Below are 24,638 nucleotides of genomic sequence, written 5' to 3'. Positions count from 1 at the left end.
AGATTCTTTTTTTCTCCTTTATAAAAGGATTAGATGGCTTGGCTTACCCCCTCCCAACATCACCGTGGCAGATAAAGATATATTTCTAGACTCCTTTTTCCCCTTTTATTCCCACAAAAAATGAATAAACAGAAAGACACCGACTTCAATAGATTTCCTTATTTTAATATTTCAAGGGCTAGTAAACTGGAATGTTTTCTTTTTTTTACCTCTGCTTCCCAGATACAACTCAAGGGCCACGTCCTATAGGATATTATACCTTTTCTAATTCTACTAATTGCCAATATTTTCCTACTCCCCTACCTCCATTTCTACTCCTTCCCTTAATACTCCCAATTACTTGATATTTATATTTATTTTAATATTTATATATTTTGTATCGACTTATCCATGTGAAAAGGGAGAGAAAATGGGTCACAACTTCAAAGATGGAACCTTGGAGGTCAAATGCTCCAACCCTTCCATTTTAGAGATGAAGAAACTGAGGCCCAGTTAGGCTTTATGGCTTGTCTAACATCACACAGGCACTAAGAACATTGATTTTCTTCCTCCAACCTCCAAAACAATGTAGATTCCTGAAAGATAAAGACAATTTTCATTTTCATTATTTTAGCCAAAGCCTGTTATCCCCAGAACTTAGTATAGTGCTTAGCGTGGAGCAAGCGTTTTACTGTTATCCCTTCCATATTCTAAACTTCCTCATCGTGATTTTGATATATCTCAAGTTGGCATAAGAAGTTAGATGAGAATTTTTTGGGAGTTTTGCAGAAACTGTAAATGACACTTAAAGGCCAGCAAATGACACAGAAATAATTTAGAAACTCAGGGATCTATACCAATATGTATGGTATTGTAAATACCCATAAAAGAAAAGAAAAAATTCAAACTTCTTCTGTGGGAAGCCAAAATTGTTTACCTAGATTTTCCCGATCTTTAAATAAGAAATCAAAAATGATAGACAAGATAATAGTCATGAAGTTATAGGAATTGATGTCTAATTTAAAGTGGTACTACAAGTTATAAAAATACATTTTAAGATCAGTAAGCTAAACGTGTTTCAGGATCGTATTTGTTACCTGAAGTCAAAAGGTATCTTCCTCTCAAAGCCAAGGGATCAGGCTTTTTTTTCTCTGGTTCATTGTACCCCAAAACTGGAGTTATTCCAGGAAAACTTCCTTAAATGAAGTTTAGGCTTTGCTCCTGTGAAGTATTTCCCTAAGAGGGATTACGGGGCTTCCTTCTAGAAAGATATTCAATGTGCAAAATAAATCAGGTACTGGGAACATAGCACAAGGAATGCTTGAAATACATAACTCCTGTCCCAAAGCCCCTTAGTATACAACTTTCTCATTATGGGTAGAGATGAAGGCTCTGCCCTACATGAGGGGTGGGTAGAGTTAGTGAAAAGTGAGAGATCTCCACCCTTTACCACACTCTCTATTGGGACACTGGAAGTAAAAAATTTCTTTCAATACTCCAGTGCCACTCGGGTACTTTCCAAGGCCAGTTTTTTTTTTTCCTCAATAGTATTTTATTTTTCCAAATACATGTAAAGATAATTTTCAATATTCATTTTTGTAAGACTTTGTGTTCCAAATTTTTCTCCCTTTCTCCCATACCTCCCTGCTCCCCAAGACAATAAGCAATCTGATATACATGTGCCATCCTTTTAAAGATATTTCCACATTTGTCATGTTGTACAAGAAAAATCAGACCCAAAAGGGAAAAACCATAAGAAAGAAAAAGCAAGTAAGCAAACAAACAAAAAAAGATGAAAATTCTGTTTCAATCTACATTCCGTCTCTAGTTTTCTCTCTGGATGCAGATTCCATCCCAAGTCTATTGGAATTGTCTTGAATCACCCCATTGCTGGGAAGAGCCAAGTTCAGGATCAGTTGTTTCTTAGCTGGGTCAAGCTTCAAGTCTTCTACTATTCTGGCTTCTATATTCAAGAGAGAAAATGAGACCAATCTCAATTCACATTGCTTAAGGCAAAGATTCTGTTGAAACATGAGAGGAACTGGCCATCTTCATCATGGCCCTTTGTCCAATCTGCTACTCTGCAGAGATTTGGGGGAATTTCCCTGTGGGTGAAATCCAAGACCTTTTTCCTTAGTTGAGCTGAGTTATCTGGTTCCCATGGGAGAGCTCTTTCATTCTGTGTTGTCTGGTGTATATTCTTATAAATATCCCTTCTCTGATTTCTATTTTGCTATGATTTGGATAAATGGGCTTCTTTGTTATTTATCCACATGTGTTCACTGTAGAATTGGTCTTTGGTGGGAAGGGATTTAGCTTTGAAAATAGAACTTGGGTCCCCTCTTACACAAAGTGACCAGAAGTTAGACGAACTTAATAATATCCCCTAGACAAATAGGGGAACAGCAGACTGTTTCTGTTTCCCTCTCCTTCTGAGGGCAGTTGATATGGCACTTGACCCAACCTCCTGCTTCCCCTCCTGGCAGGGAGGAAAAAAAATATACCTTGGAGAAAATTGATGGGAGAAGAGGCTAGAGTTGTCTATTCTGCCTCCATTCAAGCCATACAAGGACAGTGTACATGCTGCATGTAGAATCTCACTACAAACATTTTTTACTGCACACAAAAGACCAAATAATCAACAGAGGGAAAGCATTGCAGTGGGAATGAGGAAAGACTTCTTGAAGATGAGATTTTAATTGGGACTTGAGGGAAGACAAATATAAGGAGGGAGAAAATTCCAGGCTTGGGGAACAGCCAGTAAAAATATCTGGAGGTGGGAGATGGAGGAGCTTGTTTGAGAAATAGCAAGGAGATCAATGTTCCTAGATTGCAGAATATGTGGGGGTGAGTAAAGCATACAAATACTGGGGGACTGTATTGACATAGGTTTTTAAGGTATTTAAATGCTAAACAGAGAGTTTTCCTATTTGATCCTGGAAGTAAAACCACAGGAGTTTACTAATTAGAGAGAGACATCATTAGACCTGCTCTTTAAGAAGATCATTTAATGGTTTAGGAGTGAAAGACTAAAGTGGAGACAGACTTGTGACAGATATACAATCTTGAAGGTTTTAGTGTGATGTGGTGTTGTAAGGCAAAGTCAGAGGAGAGAAAGGGGCCTATGGAAGAGATGCTGTGAAGATAAATTGTCAGGTCTGACTTAGCAAAAGGTGGGTAAGTGGTGGTTGTGAGAGGGACAGTGAAAAGTTGAGGATGACACGTAAATTATAGGCCTGGGTGATTGGGAAGACAGTAATATTCTGAATCGTAATAGGAATATTTAGGGGAACATGTGGAGAGAGAAGATTATGGGCTGCAGTTTGGGACACGTCGAGTTTAAGATATCTCCAGGATATCCAGTTTGAGATGGTAGTTAGAGTCAGCAGAGAGGTTAGGTAGATATGTAGATTTGAGAATCATCATGGAGATGATAATTGAATCTATCAGAGCAGATGAGATCACTAAGTGCAGAAGTAGAGACAGGACAGAGCCCTGTGGGACACCAAGAGTATGAGAGTGAGGAAAGAGGAGTGTCACAAAAAAATGTAGAGAGAAGAGAATATCAAGGAGAAGAGGCTTTGACATAGTGTCCAAGGCTGCAGAGAGGTGAGGAAGAATGAGGATTAGGAAAAACTATTAAATTTGGCAAGTAAGACATAAACAACTTTGGAGAAAGCAATTTCAGTTGATTGATAAGATTAGAAGTCCAACTATAGAAAGTTAAGAAGTGAGGAAAGGAAGTGAAGGCACTTGTTGTAGATGGGCTTTCAAAGAGTTTGGCTATAAAAAGAAGGAGGGACATGGGAAAATATATGTTAGAGATGAATGGAAATGTGGGAATATGGAAATTCTCACAGGAGCCCAGAAACAAATATTGAAAGCATATGAAGCACTTAGAAGGTCAAAGAAGCCATCACCTCTATCATACTGCCCTGAGGAGGTAAAGGCTCTTGGGAAATTTATGGTAATATTGAGTAGACAATTCACTTTCATCATTTTGAAAACTTTAAATTCTGTGTAAATACTAGCTATGTTATGTCTTTTTATTACTGATCATCTTATCTAACAAAAGATGCAACAGCAAGAAATACCTTGAGTCCAGTACCCAGGCCTCTCAATGACTTTCTACCTCTCAAGCTTATTGCTATGGCTAGGAACATCCATCTTGGAACCACTGTTTGGCCACATATACTTAGGAAAGAACTACAAAACAGGAGAATCAGCAAGGGCCTTGAGATCCAGTTTTAGGAAAATACATACCTTTGCTGTCAGCTTTAATTGGTACTAGGAAGGAGAGAGAGATCCTTCCTCTACTGGAAATATGAAGAAGAGTTGACAAAATTTTGACACAGTTGAAAGAAGGGATGAGAAAGAAAGAGAGAAGAAAAGCAAAAGCTATTTCTTTTCCTTTTTAGGGCTACTGAATGAGCAGATCTTCCTTACCTAATTGTCAGTCATCTTTGGCACTGTACCCCTATTTCCAGGAATCTATGGGTCATATCTATCCCAAAAGGCCAGAATACATGTGTCACTTAAGTAATTCAGGAGAAAACCCATTCCCATCTATACTTCATGGGGTGGTGTGATGGGCCAGAACTCTACTTGAAACAAGGATTCTTACAAGGTGCTAACTCAGTGGAATTGATGAGTTATCTAGTTTAGCATGTGAGTTCTCTAATTCAGTACATCTTACAACAAATAATGGTTCCCTAGTGATATAATGATTGGTTTATACTCAATATTCTGAAATGAAAAATTGTAATAGAGCATATAAACTGGGACAAACTCAGCCAGGGTCAGTGTTGGGGAAGGCAGACTCAGAAGGGGACTGGAACAGACCAGGGGAAGACAGTGGCTGGAGCATGGAGCAGAAGCTCCCAGACTGAGACAGACTTCACAATAGTGACCATAGTGTGGTCCTCCTGCCTGCCTCCCCCACAAAAACCAAGACACATTCCGGAGGACCTCAAGAAAGTTAGCTGAGCCCCAGGCAAGGAAACTAGACTTTGAAGGAGATAATAAAGAATTTGGACTTTATCCCTGGCTATTCTCATGGTGATTACTCAGCTAAAAAGAAGGCTGGTCCAGAGACCTCCAGAAAACCAACCAGAACACTACAGGGTGGCCTCTGAAGGCTCCAGGCATTATTATAGAACTCTCAGGTTCCTCCCTTTATGTATATACAGGATCATAGCTATGGTGATAGAAAGAAATTTGGGGATCTAGTCCCCCCCTCTAATTTTGCAAATTAGGAAAGTGAGACTCAGAGATCAACTCCAAGTTACAGTGACTTGACCAAGGTCAAAAATGTAGTAAGTGGCAAAACCAAGACTTGGTTGTAAGCCTCCAATTTCAGCATCCTTTGGACTGACAAGTCCTTAACCATGTCCTGGCTAAAGAATTCTAATATTTATGCCTGGAAGAATGGTGACTTAAAGTCAGAAATTGTGTTTCTCCTTACATTTATTTCCTAAGCTCGTTATATGTTTGTTCTGTTTTGAATGCTATTTGGGTTCCATCATTTTTATACTTCACATGAGGGAATTAAGCTCATCAAATATTTTCATGCTATCTTTGCTCAAAACAGAAGGTCTTAATTATATAAATAATTAACCTTGGGAACAGAAGAACACACAAAGGTACAATTAATGAATTTGTTAACATTCAGTATTTTATAACACCTATAAATAATTTCTCTTGCAAAAATTTTATTGAGTTATCTGATCATAGTATGGAGATGACCTTGGATTCTTGAAGATGATGCTATGGATTCTTTGGCAATGTCAACCGGTGAAAGAGATGAAAATGTAAAATGGTTCTCTTCTATGTTTGAAGTTAATAATAGTAGAGTAGTAGAAAAGAGGAGCAAGGGTTTAAGGAATCAAAGTTTTTAGAACAGTTATGAACAAGGATTTAATTATTAATACTCAACATGTGATCTCTGTCCAACATCAATGAGGTGATGCATTACTATAGTAATTGGACCCCATCTGTACTGACATTCTTGATCTGACTGAATGAAGTTAGAAGACAAAGAAATTGCAGCTGGATGGAAAGCTGGCTCACAGATTTTTCCTCAGAGGCACAAATAAGGGGTCAGAAGAGCTGATTTCATCAGGAATCCAGAGATAACCAAGGAATATAATTTCATTTATAATTGATCATGTTATCATGCAGCATTCCTAATGAACTTAAGTATAAAGAAAACCATGAAAATAATTACAATTAATGCACCATCTGGTGCAGAAGACAAAGTTGAACAATTCTGTGAAAAATTTAACTATTTTAAAAAAAATGTTCATCTATACCTCTATGCCATCAGTGCAAAAATGAAAACGGGAGGATAGCAAAAGGCATCTTGAAAACTGTGGTTTAAAAGTAAAAATTGAAAGACTATGGATTACTTATTATTATGGATTTCAGGCTTCAATGTCATGAATATTTTCTTCAAGAAGCAAATTAGAAGGCTCTGGATGTGGTAAGCATCTAATGACATCACATCCAAAAAATGAAATCGATCATATCTTAATAAACAGGAAATAACTGGTTAGTAATGTGGGAGTCATTTTAGAATCATCTCTGTGTGCAGTCAGATCGTCTACTGTTTAAAACAAAGGTCAAAATCAATATCAAATTAGAACAAAAGGATACAGATCAGCAATAGATCCTGTATGCAATTAGAACTGCTCCAATGTGACCTACTTATTTACAATTATATTTTGCACTTTCAGTATTTTTTAAAACAAAAAAGTAGTTCAGCATTGTTGTTAGTTACAGCTAGTGACTATTAAATGAGAAATATGCAAGCCTGTTTTCCTAATAAAGATATGATGCCTTTGACCTCTGAAAGTGAAGTTTAATAGATAAAACTACTATGTAGATAAAATAATTTAAATAGATAAAAAAGAGTAAAATTTAGGATTCTCAAATATGAAATGGAGTGTTTTAAAAAAAATTATTGAGACTTTGTGTTTATTATTCCACATTAATTTCTTGATATTCCATCTCTTCTGAACCTTCCTTTGAAACAATAGTTTCTTACAGCATTTCATTTCTGTAATCTTTGCCCTCTCTGTTTAAAGGACAGGAATATATTGTGGCTACCTTGTTGTTCCTTAAACTCCCAGCACTCAGCATTTTTTGCTGGATGAACCTCATACTTGGAATGTTCTTCTTTACTTTCTGGCTTCCTTCAAACCCCCACTAAAATCCCCTTTTCTATAAGAAGTCTTTTCCTAATCCCTTTAATGTCACTGCCTTGGCTCTGTGGATTATCTCCAGTATATCCCATCTAGCCTGCTTGCACATAGTTGTTTGTATGCTGTCTCCTCCATTAGATTGTGAGATCCTTGAGAGCAGGAACTGTATTTTGCCTTTCTTTATATTATCAGTTTTTAGAATGGTGCCTGGAAAATTGTAGGTGCTTAATACATATTTATTGACTGACTGTTCTCCAGAACTAAGATTCAACTTGACCTAATTGTAAAAAAGCTGTTGACTTTGATAAATGAGAGGTGGATTCATTGGAATCTGATTACCATCATTTCTAAGAGAAGTTTGATATAAAGCAGTTGCCATGGCAAGACCAAATGAGAGCAGAAACCACCTTAGCTCACAGACATATGATCTCTCTACCAAATGAGAAGACTTGATAGCCAAAGGCAAAATCAGCTTAAAGCATATATTTCTTTGCAAAATTATTATGAAGGAATTAAGAATTCAATAGCAAAATGGATTGGTTTGCATTTGGAATATTGCATAATGCTCTTAATGCCCTAACTTTCTCTCTGAAAGGCCTATCTTTGTTTTTATTTTATTTTTTCTTTATTTATTTTTAATATTCATTTCTTTAAAATGTGATTTTCAAATTCTTTCTCTGCCTCCTGCTGCTTCCTAATCCACTGAGAGGGGAAGCAATCTATAATTATACACACAAAATAATGCAAAACATTTTCATATTGTCCATACTACAAAAAAAAAAAAAGAAAAAAGAAAAAGAAAAAAAACTTAAAGTATGTCTGCACTCAGAGTACACAGTGCACACAGTGCTTTTGCTAGATATGGCTAATATTTTTCATCATGTGTCCTTTGGAATTACCTTGTATTACTATCTTGATAAAAATAGCTGTCTTTCATAATTGATCATTGTTACACTATTGCTGTTACTGTGTGCAGTGATCTGCTGATTCTGCTCACTTTATTCTGTATAAATTCATGTAAGTCTTCTTAGGTTTTTTTCTGAAACCATCATGCTCTTCATTTCTTATAGCTCACCAGTGCTCCATCACAATCATATATCAAAACTTGTTTAGCCATTCTCCAATTGGTGGACATTCCTTCAATTTCCAACTCTTTGCTACCACAAAAAAGAGCTGCTATAAATATTTTTGTACAAATAAGACCTTTTCCTTTTTCTTTGATCTCTTTGGGAGTGACATTGCTGGATCAAAGGGTATATGCAGTTTTACAGCCCTTTGGGTGGAGTTCTAAATTGTTCTCCAGAATGGTTGGACTAATTCACATTCACACAATAGTGTATTAGTGTCTTGATTTTTCCATGTCTGAGCATTTGTCGTTTTCTTCTTCTGTCATGTTGGCCAAACTAATGTATGAGATAGGATCTCTAGAGTTATTTTAATTTGCATTTCTCTAGTTATTAGGAATTTAAAGCATTTCTTTATGTGACTATTGATAGTTGATTTCTTCTTCTGATATTGGGGAATAGCTCTCATTTTTATGAAATTGTCTCAATTTTTTCTCTCTCTCTCTGTATATATGTATGTATGTATATATACATACATACATACATACATATATAAAAGGCCTTAATAGAGAAAGATGCTATAATATTCCCCCTTCCCCCAGTTTTCTGTTTTTCTTCTAATTTTGGCTGCATTGGTTTTGTGCAAAAACTTTTAAATTTTACATAATGAAAATCATTGATTTTGCTTCTTGTGATCTTGTTTCTTGTTTAGTCATAAACAATTTTCTCCATAAATCTGAAAATTTTCCATGCTTCTCTAATTTACTTGTGATTTTTACCTTTTATGTTTAAATCATTTATCCATTTTGACTTTATTTTGGCATATGGTGTGAGAAATTGGTTTATACCTAGCTTTTTTTCCAGTTTTCCCAATAATTTTTATTAAATGATTAAAAGCATAACTTGCTCCAAAAGTTTAGATCTTTGCATTTATCAAAACTAGGTTATGGTGGTCATTACCTACTGTGTATTATATACCTAATCTCTTCCTATTGATCTACTACTCTATTTCTTAGACATTACTAGATTGTTTTGATGATTATTGCTTTATAATATTGTTTGAAATCTAGAACTTTGAAACTGGAGTAAAAAAATATCAAAGAAAGAGTACCAAAGAAAATGTAAGAGTGAAAACAATGGGCTGACTGGTCATATGCTAAGTATTTATTTATAAATTTATTCTATTGGTAACCTCATGATGTCAAGAGAAAGGAAGGAAGGCCTCCATCACATTTAATAAACCTAATAAAATAAAAAACTTATAAAAAAACATAGACAGGAGGAATGGATGCAGTAATTTCAAGATCAACATTGACATGGATGGATCACTAAAGATATACTAATAGTTCTGTTCCATTCTGGGCCTTTTTGTTCTCCCTCTAGATTAGTATCCCATTTTTTCCTCTCTGCTCACCAATCCCTGTGGACCATAATCCCCCTTTATACCACTTTAGTCTGTGAAGAGGAGAAGAAAGTCAGGTTTACAGCCTACCTCTGTTACTACATGGCATCTGTCCCACAAAGGTCCCGTTCCAAAGAGTTTCCTTCCCGTGTCTCTCCCATTACTTCCCCAAATTCTTGGAATTTTGGCTTCTTAGGGTTTTCCTGCTGGACTGGTGGTGGCAACTCACCTAAAATCCCAAGCTCCAAGGGTCCCCGTGCCTCAAACAACTAGGTCCAAGACTCCATTCCCTGCAACTAGAATAGAAAATGACCAAGGAAATGACCAAGGCTCCAAGTCCATTTCTCTATGCTACATGGGCTGGGGAGGTAGTCCGTAGGACCTGTTTCCTTTCTGAGGACCATTTGTCATGTTGTCATTTTTGAGTGAACAAGTCCTTCACCTGAAAAGGTTGCAGCATGAAAAAATAGGTATAACTGCCTTTTCAAATTAAATTCTTGTGTTTTAGGCATGTGATGTTTGTTTAAGAATCTGACCCAACAGCTTGTTATCAGTGTCTGCCATCTTCCATATCTGCCTTTTTAGTGCCTCCTTTCTCTTCCTGCATCAAGGTCATAGCACAATAGATTTAGAGCTAGAAGAGATATCAAGTCATATAGTCCAACTTCCTCACCATTTCCCTTCATTTACAAATGAGAAATCTGAGACCCAGGGAAGTGAACTTATTTTATTCAATGTCACACAGGTGACAGGCAAGGATCTGAATCCAGATCCTCAGTCTGGATTGGGACAGTTTCCACATGCTGCCAAGAAAGAATCTAATAAAGAGAGAAGTAAGTAAAATGATGTTCAGTCTATTGGAATGTCTCGCTAACAGCCCATCACAGGCTGTTGGGAGAGATATTTGGGGGCAAAGGGCTTGGCAAATCTTGCAAAGTAATACTATGTCAGCTATTTCTTCCTTATCTATACAGAACAACTAGAGTCATCACTACTGAATAGTCTCTATATAATATAATAAAAATAATTAAATGAGAAGTATCATTTTTTAAAACAAGATGGGACTGATGTTTTATATTTTATTTCTAATTCACTTTCATACACACTCTGTGAACACAATCATACACACAATAGTGAGTTAAGAGAGATCCTCAAAACAACAGCCACTGAACAAATGTTATAGCTACAGAGGAGCTTGTTCAAATGACCAGTTAACAAAAGGATGAGCTGGCTATAATGGGGAAAATGGATTAATTAGGCCTAGGACACAGGTGACTCACCAACTATCAAGTCATCTTTTCTGTTCTGGTCTGGTTCTGACCCTATTCTCTGATACATTGGGATTAAATCAGCCCCATTCTTCTCTCCCTAAATCTAAGCTTAATAAATAGGGTCCTCATTTTCCTGCTCTGTACCCAAGATCTGAAGGTTTAACTCACCTCACCTCAGTTCTTCCTTGCCTTGCTCTAGCCATTCTACTCTGATTATTTTATAACCATCTACCCTATCTGCTACTCTACTCCCTGGACCCTGAAATCATGAACATCCATTCTCCTCCCTCCTTCCCCCAAGATTTCCAACTCTAGAACTGTAATATAATCAGTACTGCCATTGCTACTAGAAGGGATGTGATGATCAATTTTTCTATGACTTTACTCACCATTCCTCTGACTTCCCAACCAAAATAACTCACATTAGCCATGTTTTCCTATTTGTTTTGTATTCCCCTATCAGGAACCAATTTCCTTGAGGGCAGGAACTACCTAACTTTTAAATCTATATCCCTAACAGCTGGCATAGCATTTGATACACAGTAAGCACTGAATAAATGATTTTTCATTCATTATCAGTCTATATATAGCCATTCTCCTGATTTAACCACCTCTACCCGTTCCAACCCTTCCCTGACCTATCTCAGTTGAATGCCAGACTTAGCTTTGGGAGTCTTAGATGAATTGAGGTTGGTATGCTGCTAAGTCTGGCAAGATTCTAAAATTTCCCTCAAATTTTCCCCTTTTCATCTCTAGATGTGGACTGGTAGCCCATGGCTCTGCAGTACGTGACCCTTAGACCCTTATCCCCTTGAGTAAGAAGAGTATTTTCTTATTTATTTTTAAAAGATCCCCTTCCAGTCTTTAATGTTATATTTATCTGAACTTAGTCATTTCCTTTTGCCTTTCTGGAGGCCTCTGTAGCTCTTAGTCCGCGGAAGACCTGCCCTGTAAGGAAAAGGATTATCTTTTGTAAACTTTTGGGGTTGGCCTGGGAATCAGTTTGAATCTTTTCACTTTTTGAGGCAATAAGAACTTATCTCCACCAGATGTATTTCCTTGTTTTTCTCTGATGAAGAAGGTTGGATGTGGGGTATAATAGAATAGGTTAACTAAATAATTAGATAGAAATATGAATAGAGTCCCCCAAGCTTCACCATTTAATCATCAAGCTTTATAATTAGGTAAGGAAGATCAGGGAATTGTAGAATGGACAAGTGAGCTTAGCCTAACAAGAATAGGAGGGCAAATGGCTTGGAGTGTTCTTTGGTAGAAGATATCATTCCTATCTGAAGGTCACAGGGAAAAGGAAAATCCCCTATCGGGCCCAGCTAGGCCTGGAGAATTGCAGTTTGATGGAATAATTTAGGAATTCAAGGCACCTACCACCCAAGTGCTCAAATAGATCTAGGATTTGATCAAAGGAGATGCTCCCTCCAGTGATACAGATAGTAGCTCATCCATCCCTGTCCCTCCTGTGCAATTCTTGTCTATGTCCTTTCATAAGTTTACCGCTGGAAATTCACTCAGTGTGAACTTCCTTGATTTCACTTTCTTGATTTCACTTTCTTGATTTCACTTTCTTGATTTCGCTTGACATCATGAAGATACCAGTAGAACTATTTCAAAGAACGATTCTTCTTGTGCAGCAAAATAACTGTATGGACATGTATACATATATTGTATTTAATTTATACTTCAACATATTTAACATGTATTGGTTTACCTGCCATCTGGGGGAGGAGGTGGGGGGAAGGAGGGGAAAAATTGGAACAAAAAGTTTTGCAAATGTCTATGCTGAAAAATTACCCATACATATAACTGGCAAATAAAAAACTATTAAAAAAAAAGATATCAGTAGAACATTCTCAGCCAATCAGCCCATCTTTTTCTCTCTTACATTTTCTTTGATATCCTTTTCTCCATTGTTCATGCCTATCATGCATTTCTTCACTGCCTTCTGACTGATGCTCATTTTGAATTTCTTGAAGACTGTAGTGTTCTGTGACTTGTAACCATGCAAGTTTGCTTGTATAGTAGAATATAAGTATTGAAGAAGAGGGGACTTTGTTTTAGGAAGAAGTTTGAAGCCATTAAAGGGACTTTACAATTTTTCAAGGACAATCCATCCTATTTTCCTTCTGTTTAATTTTGGGCCTACCTCAGTGTCCTTTTTATTGTCTATCCAAGATACATATATACATACAAACTTATGTCTTAGGGTTATATGTGTATGTATCAATGAATATACTTTGGAAAGGTTATCTACCTACTTACATGTCATAATCTGGATAATGGACATTCATCATCCACTTTTTTCCTGTATGGATAATTAGTACAGTTTGTTTGGGTAATTATTACTCTTAATTTAGGGAGAGTTTGCTGCAACCAGCACAATTTTACCTACAAACAAAAGCATCTGGAGGATGCTTTCAGTTATGCACAATTTACCCTAGTGTATTATTTATGAATTTACTTTTACCACTTAAAATTCTTAGAAAATCACTCTTGTGAGGTATGTAGTGGCTTAGATTGGAGAGAAAAAGGGAATGGGGTCTGGAACCAGGTATTGAGAAACAATGGCAGAAGTAAAAGGAGAGGGGGCAGCTAGGTGGCGCAGTGGATAGAGCACCAGCCCTGAAGTCAGGAGGCCCGGAGTTCAAATATGGTCTCAGACACTTAACACTTCCTAGCTGTGTGACCCTGGGCAAGTCACTTAACCCCAGCCTCAGGGGAAAAAAAAAAGAAGTAAAAGATGCTTATGGATCAAGTGCTACAGAACTCTGGACTCAAGTATTCAAGCTGGTTCAGAGACTCAAGCAGGAAAATTTAGAAATGAAACAATCAAGTATTTATTAAGTGCCTACTGAAGTGCCAAATACTGTTCTAGGTACAAGGGAAATGAAATAACCCCTTCTTCTAACTAACACTCCAATGGGGGAGACAAGTATTGTATAAGTATATAAAAAATAAATGTAAAGAGAATGAATACAAATACATTAAGAATATAGTATTTAGGAAGGAAGCACATTACAAGCTCAGGGGATGGAACTTCATGTTAGGAGGTGATACTTTAGCTGCATTTTAAAAGAAGAAAAGAATTCTATATGGTGGAAATAAGGATGGAATGCATTCCAAGTATGGGGAATGACAAGTGTGAAGGCATGGAAATTGGAGATGAAGTGTTGTATGCAAGGAACAGAGAGAAGTCCAGTTTGACTGGACCACAGAATACAGAAGGTGGTGTAATATACAATGAGGCTGTAAAGATAGCTTGGGGCCATGTGCAAAAAATGTTTGTGGCAGCCCTTTTCATAGTGGCCAGAAACTGGAAACTGAATGGATGCCCATCAATTGCAGAATGGCTGAATAAGTTGTGATACATGAATGTTATGGCATATTATTATTCTGTAAGAAACAATCAGAGGGATGATATCAGAAAGGCCTGGAGAGACTTACATGAACTGATGCTGAGTGAAATGAGCAGGACCAGGAGATCATTATACACGGCAACAACAATACTATATGATGATCAATTCTGATGGATGTGATTAAGATAACTGAGGCCAGTTCCAATGATCTTGTGATGAACAGAATCATCTACATCCAGAGAGAAAACTGAAGGAACTGAATGTGGATAACCATATAACATTCTCATTCCTTTTGTTGTTGTTCATTTGCATTTTGTTTTCTTACTCATTTTCTTTCCTTTTTGATCTGATTTTTCTTGGGCAGCAAGAGAATTGTATAAATATGTTTGCACACATTGGATTTTACATATATTTTACCATGTATAATATATACTGGATTGTTTGCCATCTAGGGGAGGGGGGAAAAGGGGAAAATCTGAAACACAAGGCTATGCAAGGGTCAATGTTGAAAAATTATCCATGCATATGTTTTGAAAATAAAAAAGCTTTAAAAATAAAAAAGATATCTTGGGGCTAGATTGTGAAGGGCTTTAAAAGTAAACTAAGAAAATTTTATTTGATTCAATTAAATAAACAGTTATTAAATGCCTACTATGGGCCAAGCACTGTGCTAAGTACTAGGGAAATAGTTTAAAAAAATGACAATCCTGCCCTTAAAGAGCTTACACTTCAACAGGGGAAGATAACTCTCAAAAGGAAGCTGCGAAGGGTCAGGAAGGGATACTAAACTATATTTTGTCCTGTGGAGTTGAGACAAAGCAGAGCTGCAGATGGAGAGTAGACTGGGTGATTGTAGGGGCAATGTAAAGTCACTGGAGTTTATTGAGCAGGAGAGTGACCTAGTCCGAACTGCCCTTAAGGAAAATCACTTTGGTATTTAGTGAGGGATAGAAAGGACTGAAAAGAGCCTCGTAGTAGAGAAATCAATTAGAAAACTGTTGAAAAAAATCTAGATGAGAGGTGATGAGTTCAGGAATTAAGGTGATAGTTATGGGAATGGAAAGAAAGGGTCAAAGAGATGTTATGGAAGCAGAAACAGTGAGGTATGGCTACTGATTGGATTTTTGGGGTGATTGAGAGTGGAATAATAATGAAAAGATTATGATCGAGGGAGAGTGGAAGAATGGTAGTAAGGTCTTTGACAGAAATGAGGAAGTGGAAAGAAGAGTAGATTTGGGAGGAACAATAATGAGCTCATTTTTCAACATGTTGAGTTTCGGGTGTCTCTGGGACACCCAATTTGAAAAGTCCAATAGTCATTGGGGAGTGAAGGACTGAAGCTCAGGGGAGAAGAGTTGGCTACGCGGGTCTGGAAATCTTTTACATAAAAATAATTAAACTCGGGAGAGCTGATGAGATCACCTAGAGAGTGCCTAGCAAGACTAGGGAGCAAGGAGAGAGCTTCAAGGAATACCTCAATTAGAAGGAATGATACGGATGATGAGTCATCAAAGTGGGCTGGGAAGGAGCAGTCAGACTGGTAGTAAAAGCAAGAGAGAGGATGTCACGAAAGCCCTAAAAGCATGGGGGGTATCCAGTAGGAGAGCATTAAGTGCAGGGTGCAGGTGGAGGAGGATGAGAACTGAAGGGAAGAAATTATCAGATTTGGTAATGAAGAGATGGCTGGTCACTTTGGAGAGGGGAATCTAAATTGAATGATTGCAAAGGGTTGAGGAGCAGTTCCATCAGCTGTGGAAATTATTTCAAGGCGTTTGGATGAGAAAGGGAAGGTATATAGAATCATGAGGGGATGAACAATTAACAAATATTTATTAAGTGCTTATAATGTCCTAAGCACTGTACAGTGTGCTGTGGATGCAAAGAACACACACTCCAGTGTGAGGGGAGGGACAACATGCAAACAAACTACAATTAACTATTCTACCTACTTCCTAGGGTCAGGGGCACAATGTCCCTCCCAATCTGGAAAATCCACATAAAGCTTTTTGGCCCTCTCTTCGTACCAGAGAAAGTAGCTGTTTTTTTTTTTTTTTTTTGTTTGTTTGTTTTGTTTTGTTTTTTCCTTCTTTAGGATGTTTAAAGTACCTTATTATAAAATTTGAGTTAAATATTTGGCCATAGGCTCGGAGTCAGCTGTTGGCCTTCGCATGCCATCTGTGGCTTCCACAAAACTCCCCCCCCCATTCCCGTTTAATTCCTTATGTTGACTTACAATATATTGAAATAGCAATGGAGAAAGTTGTAATGTGAAAAGGATAATATATATATTAAGTATGAAATTATCCCCAGAAGGAAGGAATTAGTAATAAAGGGGGTCAGGAAAGGTTTCCTGTAGAACTGCTAAAATCTAGTTAAGACGCTTTTTTTTTAAGGACAGAAGGATAAATATGGTCAAAGGCGTTAGGAAATAAAACAGTACATAGGGAGAAGTTGAAGATTAGAAAAGAAGGGAATACTTGAGGTTGTAATCTTCAGGGAAAAAGGGAGATAGTATAAAGTAGAAGCACTGATATCAAAGGAAAAAAAGATAGACAGGTATTAAGAGGAGGCTCATGTCCAGGAAATTGATCTCTTATGTTCCTGTTCAGTCATTTTTTCAATGTGTCTGATTCTTTTTGATCCTATTTGGGGTTTCCTTGGTAAAGAGACGGGAATGCTTTGCATTTCTTTTTCAATGCATTTTACAGATGAGGAAACTGAAGTAAACAGGGTTAAAAAGGGTTATTTGGAAAGGTTATTATGGGAATGATTGCTAGTGTGTTCACTTCTAAGCCTATTCAAGCTGTAAACCAGTGGCTGCTGAAAAAGGTAAGACATGTGCCGATGAGGCGGCTTAGTGATAAAATGACGGGTACATAAGGGGACATTAGTATGGGAAGGGTGTGACTTGTCCAGGATCACCTAGCTAATAGCAGCTAAATCCCAGGGCTGGGCCTTTCCGATGGCTTCTCCTTTGACTTATTTCTCTCTGTCCTGTTAGATTTGTCTGAAGTGGATTCTCTATCTGATTGATCAGACTGGTTCTTTCCATAGGGAAAGCTTGGTATCTTCCCCTATTGTTTGTGTGAGAAATACTGAAATGTTAGATTTCCACAGAGTGTTGCAAGCTTTAAGGTAGAGTAGGATAGTGGGTGCCACTGACGGAGAGGTTTTTAGAATTGAGAACTTAAGGAAGGTTAAGACCCGACTTGACCAAATTACTATTGTGCCAGCTTAACAGGCTAATTGAATATTAAACAATACACCCCCTGGGAGGAGTTTACTGCCATTTTTGAACATGGGATGTATGATGAGGCAGGGGAAATATGTTTACAGAAATTTAGAGGGAGACATGTATTGTATCAGAAAGACCATAACCAGAAGGGAATGGACCAATCTGTTCTCTGAAGGGCAGGGCTGTGCTGAGCTACCAACTATAAAGCTTCTCCCCTTGTATGCTCAGGGCTCCCTCTTCTCCAAGAGGAGCAGAGCCAGCTTCTGGCCAGAAATGTGAAGATGATTCCTTAAGATTCTTCTTGAATAAATTTTCCTTGGTATCTGATTTTCGATGTCAAGAGTGTATTTCTAATTGTTGTAAGCTAGTATTTGAGAATAGCCCCCAAACTGGCTAGGTGACCTCAACAGCAGCAACCTTAATTTCTGCAGCTTGTCTGTATTTGTTGGCTCCGTCCGACCACCTGGGCCAGCCCTGAATCTTTTTCTCTTTAAAAGTCCCCATTGTGATGGACAGAAACAACTACACCCAGAGAAGCAACACTGGGAAGTGAATGTAAATTGTTAGCACTACTGTCTATCTACCCAGGTTACTTGTACCTTCGGAATCTAATACTTAACGTGCAACAAGAAAATTGGATTTACACACATATATTGTATCTAGGCTATATTGTAACACATGTAAAATGTATGGGATTGCCTGTCATCTAGGGGAGAGAGTAGAGGGAGGGAGGGGGGGATAATTTGGAAAAATGAAAACAAGGGATAATGTTTAAAAAAATTTACTCATGCATATGTACTGTCAAAAAATTTTATAATTATAAAATAAATAAATAAATAAAAGTCCCCATTGTCCTTCACAGAATCACAGATTTTGAGCACATCTAACCCAACTCTTTTTTCAGATGAGGAAATTTAGATCCAGAGAGATTAACTAGCTTGCCTTGAGTCACACAGGCAGTGTCCAAAGTGGAATTTGAAGAGACCGACAGACTCTAAGGCCAGTTGGTCTTTGCCGCTAAATTCCTGTTTCTTATTTGAAAAATGCTTCTTAGTTCAATTACTAAAGAGCTAAAGCGACTGACACGCCCTGAACCTGGCTCGGGATCCTGGTTCTACCTACTTGCCCAGATTCTCTTTAATGATTCACTCAGCTGCCCTTTACCCCATGGGGAGTGACTGTACAGGACTCTGACACTACAAGTTTACAACAGAAAAACAAAACACTTGACAAGTCTGGTCATAAAAACAATTTCCACCAATGGCAAGAGGAGGGTTGTTTCCTCATAGGAGGTCTGGCTTTCCATCTAACCAGGCAACAAATGATCTTGGCTGTCCCCCTGGGCCTCTCAAATATCCTGGTGAATTGCTTTCCACCTTGAGTAGGTGGTTTAGGAGAGGCTAATGCAAAAATCTCCTGCAGCCCTGGGTCCCATGGTTCCACACCTGTTGGTTAAGTTGCTTTTAGTAGCAGCATGATGATCTTGAACCCGTGCAATGTCCCCATTAAGAATAGGTGGGAAGCAGGTTTTAATTTTCTTTTTAACAGTATTTCCCTTTTATTGGATTAAAAATGATGTCTGTCTGGGATGTAGCTAGCTGCCCAACAGAGCATCCATGCCAGATGGGCTGCTCTCATCCTTGTCCAGTGTCAGAATTCAGACTCCAGTGTGGCAGAGGCTCCTAACAACCAGATTTGCTCATTAGACTGAAGCCAGCACTCCCCAAGCCCAGAGAGCTTTGCAGAGCCTAAGCTGGTGCCCAGAGAAACTTGTGATAGACATTTATGAAGTTAAAAAAAAAAAAAAAAGTGGAGCATTTTTTTTTCCTACTTCTGTTTACTTAAAGTTCAAAGTTCTGATTTCAAATAAGAAATCTTTGGAGGAGCTTAACTCTTAAGAGTTCATAGCATTTATAGCTGGAAGGCCTCTTTGAGATCTTTTAGTCCATCTTATGTTTTAAGTGAAGAACTGAAATAGGGAGAGGTTGGGCGATTTGTCCAATGCCACATAGCAGTAGTAGTTCTTTGTTTCGCTTTGGGCAGTGACTTCATTTATTAGGGTTTATTTGTAAAATTAGGAGACTGAACTAGATGATCCCTGAGATACCTTTACACTCTGGAGTCTAGGATTAACAGGTTTTACTAGGGCAGGACAATCAGTGTTTTGCCCCCAGGTGTGGAATTTATAGGGTGAGATAGAATTTACAGTCTTAGAAATAACAGAGTGCAGCGGCACTTAATTAGCAAAAATAATTAATTAAAATAGGAAGCTCCCAAATAGGCTTGGGGGAAATTCTCCCCCTCCCCCTACCAGCCTCTCTTACACCAGCCTGGAGCTAAGTTCAGCCTTAACCTCTTCAATTGAGAGTGCAATTCATGCATGTAGTTTATAGAACCGGCCTCAAGTGCAAAAATGTCCCAGTTCCAACTCTGATGCTAAGCTAAGCTTTCAAGTTTTTTGTTTTTTCTTTTGTGAACTATAATCATACAGTTTTGGCAGTTGGGAAAACAAGGACTTTGGAGCCTGGAGGGAATAAGGGCTACGCTGGTAGCTCCCCTGAACACACCCACACATTTGAATCTGAGCTGGCAAAATATTTGTTTGGAGATACCTTGTCATGACCAAGTCATGACAGTAATTTTTTTTAGACCCAAGATAATATGTAAACTCTAAAAAATTATACATGTAGGAGGGGAGGGAGCAGGATAAGGGAAGGGGATCAATCCATCTTGGAAAAAATGTAAATTGGCTCATCTGGCTTACACTAACCTGAAACCTGGTAGAAACACGCTGGGAATCAATGCAAGCTGGAGAAACCCAAGGACCAGCAAATTAAAGACAGATCTGAAACATGATAACACAGAGAGGAAAGAAAAAAAAAAGCTAAGTGATTTTGGGGGCAGCTTACCTCACAGACACTGGGCAAAACCCCAGTGAGACACCTAGAATACTGTCAGCTGCACTGGGGATCTTTATCCTGAAAGAAACAAAACAAGTAATGAAGTAAGCAAAGTGATTAAGGGAATGGAAGGGAATGATTTATGACTAAGAAATATTAGAGACTTGATTGGTAAAATTAGCCTAAATTAACTCTTGCAGGGTAAGAACTGCTCCCGGTCCCCCAACTGATTAAGATTTCTTTTTGAACACAGACATTCTGGAGCTAATGGGGGTGGGGTGGTATGGGGAGAGCCTAATCAAATGGGATGAAAAACAAAATGCAAAATCAAAATTACCCTTTATGGAGGCAGCATGAGGACAAGAAAATCAACGGGGGATTTTGATATGGGGGAAGATTTCAAATCAGAGGATATGGTTTTGTATCCTGTCTCTGACATTTTACTATCTGTGTGACCTCTCATAAGTCATTTAGCCTCTTTGGGGTTCAGTTTTCCTACTTGGAAAATGAAAAGGTTAGATTAGATCATTTTTAGGGTGTTTTCTAGCTCCAGTTTCTATGAGTCTGTGACCTGAGTTTGAATCCTGACTCTGCTATTGCTACTTGTGAATACCCTGACCAGCCAATGACACCCTTGGGATCTCATTTTCTTCATATGTAAAATGAGAGGGTTGGATTAGCAGAGGTCCTTTGCCTTTTTTGGTACTGACTCAACACAAAAAACTTGGGTAATATGATGAAGTCTGTGATGGTCCATTCTCAAAATAATGTTTTTAAATGTATAAAATAAAGTATATAACATTACAAGTAATCCCATTATATTAACTTATAATAATCAAAATCTTTTAAAGAATCCCAGAATTAAAGATTTTCTAAGGGCTCTTCTACCTCAAAAAATTGTAGGATCTCAGCAGATATTCAGGACAGAGAAAGTCCTTTATAAGGCTGTGTCGAGAGACAGCCTTTTAATCAAGACCCTTTTAATGCTGCTATTTTGTTTCTAGAGAAATGATCTGGCTTTAGTAGCGTGCTCAAATTGGTCCTGGGTTCAAAGACTGAGAGCTAGAAGTGACCTTAGGGCGTCATGTATTTCAATGTCTTCATTTGGGCAGATAGGAGAACTGAGTCTCAGCTCAGAGTGAAATGACTTGCTTAAGGTCACAGAGCTAAGAAATGGCAGAGCCAGGATTTGTAGCTAGGTCTTACGATTCCAAAAATGGTGCTTTTCCCCTCACTACAGAGCATACTCTGTGGTGCAGTAGGGGAGTTTGATTCCCATGGGGTTCTATCGTTTTTCAGGAACAAAAAAAAAGAATATTTAACCATAGGCCACAGTCTCAGATCAAGTTTCATAGCTGCTCACAGGAGACTAGTTAGAATTCAGTAAGAACTCCCTGGTGTCCTTGGGGATCTTCCCTAAGGGCAAAATTATACTTGACTTGGGGTACTTCACTTGAATGAGCTCTGGGTACAGACAATCCTCCACCTCCAGTCTCGGGGCCCCCACTCCCCTCATATCATTCCAAGAGAAAAGCTTCCAGCTTTTGTCTGAGCCGGCCAGGGTTAATCAGGTTATTGCTTCTTCCTCAGGCTGACAGATCCTAGTCATCTTGCCTCTGGTACTCAGCCTGGAAGGCTCAGCCAGCAGCAGCTGGTGGATCCAAGTGCAGCCTGTCCACCCCCGGCTTGAACCTCCTGCAAGGAATTCCAATCTCCTTCCTCTCCCTCCTACCCTGCAGGCCTCTTCACAACAGCCTCCAGCCACACAACAAGCACATCCTCCAGTTTGGGAGCAGGCAGCTGATGGAGGGCTTCCCCGGGGGGGAGGGGGGTTTCCAGGTTGGGGTCCAAACCAGGGTCTCTCATAGGAACCCAGGACTGTGTAGTCCTATCTGTGAGGGGTGTTGGCAGGAGGATACCATAGTGGGTGGCTCATGAGAGGGAATCATCCTTCTCACGGTGGCTAACATTTACATAAGGCTTTCAGGTTTATAAAATGCTTTCCTGGATGGGCAGCAAATGTTACAAAGTTCAGAGTTTCTCCAGGAGGACTGTCAAACAACAAAGTGAGGTAAACTGAAGCGACGGTTCCCCCCTTTTATAGCTAACAAATACACCGGACTTTGAGCTTCTGCGCCTGCCATAGGATGCAATGCCCCAGGCATCCCTGTGTCTGCACAGAACCACTTCTATTATGGAGACTTTGACAAAGGTATCATTTAAACACCAAGGCCACTAACAGGAGCCATGTGTCAGAGGATAGAACATGATTGTTGGAATAATGATCCTTTTGCACAACTTCATGTGTCCTGGGGTATGGCCAGAAAATCCAGGTTCTGTCAGATCTCTCCCAGACCTGGTCCCTCACCTGATTTTCAGGGGCAGGGGCCCCTGGTCTTCAACACAAACAAACAGAAAAAGCAACCCTCCTTTTCCCAGGTGAAACCTGTGCAGAATTAGCTCCTGAATGCTGGCCAAGCAGAGAACATGTGGAGAAAGCCTTCCCCCAGAGAAGTTTTGCCAGGCTGTGGGTCAGGGAGGAGCTGACAGGCACACATCTGCAGGCATTACTCACATTTCTGCAAAATGCAATTAAGGTTCCAAGCACGTTCTGCATGAGCAGCAGCTTTCTGTTACTGATGTGGGTCACGACAGATCTTTAACCTCTGAATAGGCATTTATACACATGTACTACAGAACCTCTCCACTCCCCAAAACATTAAAACCAAGTGCCGGCTGTTTTACCCACCAAGGGCAGGACTGCATACACAGCCATGGAAGTTCTCTGAAACAGATTTTCTGGATTTATGTTCTTAAGTTCCACAAAGATCTTTGGCCCTTTAATTTTATCACTCGAGTCTAAAATAATATACTAACAGGAAAGAGCAAACCTTTTCTCTTAGCTGAGATGAGAAGTTTTCAGGAACTTTTCTATTACACCATGAAATCCAGTGTCACGGTTTCAGTGGGTTCAGGAAATCAAAAGTCTTCAATTTGTTTGTGCCTTTTAGATTCTGAACTCCTGGCCAAAAATGTGCCCTTTGATCTTCAGCCCACTAATTTGAAGCATGCTCTAAAATGCTTTTAACTTTTAATTAATGAGGCCTTGAATTTATAGTTACACAGAATTCTGGGTCAGAGCAGCCCTATCCAACCACCAGGCAGTTCTGCATCTCCCTGTGATGGACATAAGGGAACAGATGGAGTGATCCTTCGTTGAGAAAGCAAACAATGGAAACTGGAGAGAGGAAGTTGCTGATCTAAGGTCAAGGAGTAACTTAGTGGACAGAATAAATCCAACATTTGGTATCCTGACATTCCTGCTGTCTTTTCAATGATGCTTTTCTCGAGTCAACCAAGTGCTTTAGAGACTGCTTTTTAAATCCTGAAAGGACAAATTGATCGTCCGGTTCCAATTCAGTCAGTCAAAATTTGGGTCCCATACTGTAGCAATCCATTAGTCATATAAAAGTCACTCCTGCTCAGTTCATATGTGGAATATTCTGTTCCGTTTAGTTTACCTAATTTTATGAAGATGATTGAAGAGTTATCCAAGGAAGCTAACCAGAATGGTGAAAGGCTGTGAGTCCATGCAATAAGATGATCTATTGAAGGGACTGGGGTCATTTAACTTGGAGAAGAGAAGACTAGAGGGAGGCATGGTACTATATTCCTGTTCAGGTACTGAGGGATTAAATTTATTCTTAGTGGTCCCAAGGGGCAGAAGTAGGAGCTAGGAGGAACTGAGAGCCAGATTTAGGCCTGATGAAAGGACACATTTCCTACTCATTACATTAGAATTATCGCAGAACAGAAGTAACTCCATCAGCTGGGGATGAAGAGCAGGGATATTTGGAGGCAAGTCTCTTCCAACTCTAAGATTCTATAATTCTGCGACTATCCCTGCCCTTTCCTGTTTCCAAAGTGTCTCAAATAAAAGTGTCTTTTGAATGTGTGCTTATCAGTGAAAACTCCTTAACACAAGCAGTTTCTTGTTTGTGTTTTTGTTTCTGGATCAAGCACAATCCTGTACACCTAGGTGGTTAACAAATACTGGATGGAAATGAGCAGGACCAGGAGATCATTATCTACTTCAACAACAATACTATATGATGATCAATTCTGATGGACGTGGCCCTCTCCAACAATGAGATGAACCAAATCAGTTCCGATAGAGCAGTAATGAACTGAACCAGCTACACCCAGCGAAAGAA

General features: G+C 38.7%; 1 long non-coding RNA gene across 1 annotated transcript; it reads right to left on the bottom strand.

Moving 5' to 3' along the window:
* Positions 1-239: 239 nt before the first annotated feature.
* On the bottom strand, positions 240-20,499 carry LOC141566063 (uncharacterized). The gene is made up of 3 exons (XR_012489227.1): positions 20,434-20,499; positions 1,077-1,240; positions 240-575 (listed from the first exon to the last, which is right to left on the bottom strand). It is a non-coding gene; the product is annotated as an uncharacterized LOC141566063 (long non-coding RNA).
* Positions 20,500-24,638: the final 4,139 nt, after the last annotated feature.

The sequence above is a fragment of the Sminthopsis crassicaudata genome, chromosome 4 (genome assembly GCF_048593235.1).
Source record: "Sminthopsis crassicaudata isolate SCR6 chromosome 4, ASM4859323v1, whole genome shotgun sequence".
In the NCBI taxonomy this organism is placed as follows: Eukaryota; Metazoa; Chordata; class Mammalia; order Dasyuromorphia; family Dasyuridae; genus Sminthopsis; species Sminthopsis crassicaudata.
This window is presented reverse-complemented; position numbering and strand designations above follow the sequence as displayed.